Source organism: Berghia stephanieae, chromosome 4 (genome assembly GCF_034508935.2).
Source record: "Berghia stephanieae isolate SIO BIC M18660-M18661 chromosome 4, UCSD_Bste_1.3, whole genome shotgun sequence".
NCBI lineage: Eukaryota > Metazoa > Mollusca > Gastropoda > Nudibranchia > Aeolidiidae > Berghia > Berghia stephanieae.
The window spans coordinates 55725260-55727759 of NC_088363.1; positions in this window are offsets into that span (position 1 = coordinate 55725260).

The window sequence follows — 2500 nt, forward strand, 5'->3', positions numbered from 1 at the left end:
GAGAGAGAAAGAGAGAGAGAGAGAGAGAGAGAGAGAAGAGAGAAGAGGAGAGAGAGAGAGAAGAGAGAGAGATAGAGAGAGAGAGAGAGAAAGAGAGAAAGAGAGAGAGAGAGAGAAGAGAGAGAGAGAGAGAGAGAGAGAGAGAGAGAGAGAGAGAGAGAGAGAGAAAACGAGAGAGAGAGAGAACTAAATGGAATACCTACCTCAAGATTGGATCTCCATTACGAATACAATTCTTGATGAATACACGATGTAATCTTGTATCTTCATGCCGTCCTTTAGTGAATTAAAAATAAAAGATGTATTTCTTGATTATGTTTTGAATTTGTAAACAGATAATGAGCAAAGAAATTATGTTTTGAAAGATATGCAGCCTTGCACTTAATGATAATAGTAACTAATAATTTTTTGACCTCGCCAATTAAAAAAAAAATCAAACTCTTGAAAATGAATTATCAGGAGAAAAATTGTCACTTCTGTAAATACCAAATGTTGGTTAATGCTGAAGGCAATCTAAGGTGGAATGCTGGAAACTATGATTTCAGTTTGTAAAACTCTTTGTTTGTGGATTCCAAACAATGGATCAGAAAATGGTGAGATCGGAGTCTAACAAAACAGTCATAAATTAGATTTGTTCATTCTACAATTCCCGTATACATCAAATTGTCGGTTGGGATTTTTTTCAAAGTTTGATATATTGTGCAGATACACTATTTCTATAATTAAAATAGTGCTGATTGAAGCTCGAAGAAAAAAATAACGGTAAGTATTGAATTGTAAGACAGTATCTGTCTTTGTCTAATAAATTGAAGCTTACAATTGAATACTTATCGTTATTTCACTATTTCTATAAGCACATGAAAGCTTTCCTTGTATTTTGAGGTGCTTCATTGTAAAAATCACCTGCAAAGAATCTCAGTTCTTAAAACACAAAGGGGCATAACTCAGTTAATTATTTTGACCTCCAATATTGACTCATATTACACTACACAGCTGACAAAGTTTAAAATATTTGGCTTATGAGGCTGTTAAAAGCTATTGAATTCAATGCTTTCAAATTCAATTTACTTTTGAAAAAACCGCGAAATAATAATATCTGTTAACAGTCTAATAAATATGGACTATACTCATTCAGATGAATTCAGTTCAGATTGGTATGAATGTCGATTTTTATGTCTAGTCTAGTGCAAGATTTTTTTTATTATATATATTTAAAAAATTCAATACACCGTGAAAAAGAGCGCTATGTAAACACACGAAAAGGCTTTATGTGACGGCGTTATAGTATAGTTATATGACACACTGTAGTGAAGCGTGTGGATAATGGCATTGTGTATGGGCGTGTACAGATAATTTGGGGTGACCAATTTGGTTCGATATTACGGACCCTGAAATTGAAATCCATCCATTTTATTTTATTTGGATTCGGAATGAATTTACTACAACGAATAAAGCTTTAACTGTAAGCGTAGACGTCTAGTATCTGTAATGTAAGAAATTAGACTTAGAATTCTATATCTAGAGTCTAGAGCACTAGGCCTAGTTATCTCAACTGTATTTAACAACTACAACACAACGCAAACGAATAATATTACCATACATTTAAAGGAAAGTACTCAAAAATATTATAGACAAAGCTACTATATGATCATCAGCCAGCAAATTATAATATTACATTGATATGTGCCATAAGTTTCGAATAGTTTATTATCTTTGATCACTTGGTGCCTTGGGTTTCTTTTATCATCTAATTTTTTTTTTCAGTAGGAGTTTACAGTCTACAGCTGTTAAAAAGTTGTCGTACTCGTACTATATAAATCTTTATCATTTATCCAATCATTGTCAAATTAATTGTTAAGCAATAATTATCAAAATAGCATGTCCTTACCCTACAACTCTTTCCCAGGTGAACTGAGCCAAGAGAAAGAAAGAAAGAAAGAGAGAGAGAGAGAGAGAGAGAGAGAGAGAGAGAGAGAGAGAGAGGGAGAGAGAGAGAGAGAGATAGATGGAAAGAGGGAGAGAGAGAGAGAGAGAGAGAGAGAGAGAGAGAGAGAGAGAGAGAGAGAGAAGAGGAGAGAAGAGGAGTGGAGAGAGAGAGAGGGAGAGAGAGAAATATAATTCTTACCTCGTGATGAAGTCTCCGTTACGAATCCAATCCTTTGAAGAATACACGATCCAATCCGGTCTCTTTATTCCGTCCTGTAGTGAATTTTTGAAAAACGTAATTCTTGTTAATATTTTGAATTTGTAAATAAATAGATTATCGAAGAAATTATGTTTTGAAAGAAATGCAGTCTCACCACCTAATATAATTAACAATAACTTAGATGGTTTTTTTTTTTTTTTGTTTTATTTTTTTTTTTCACCTCAACAGTTAATCTCTCGAATATGAATTATCTCCATGAATCTGTTCACGTTCATAAATACCTCATGTTGATTAATGCTGAAGGCAATCTAAGGTGGCATATGGGTATCTACTATTTCAGTTTGTAAAATTCGA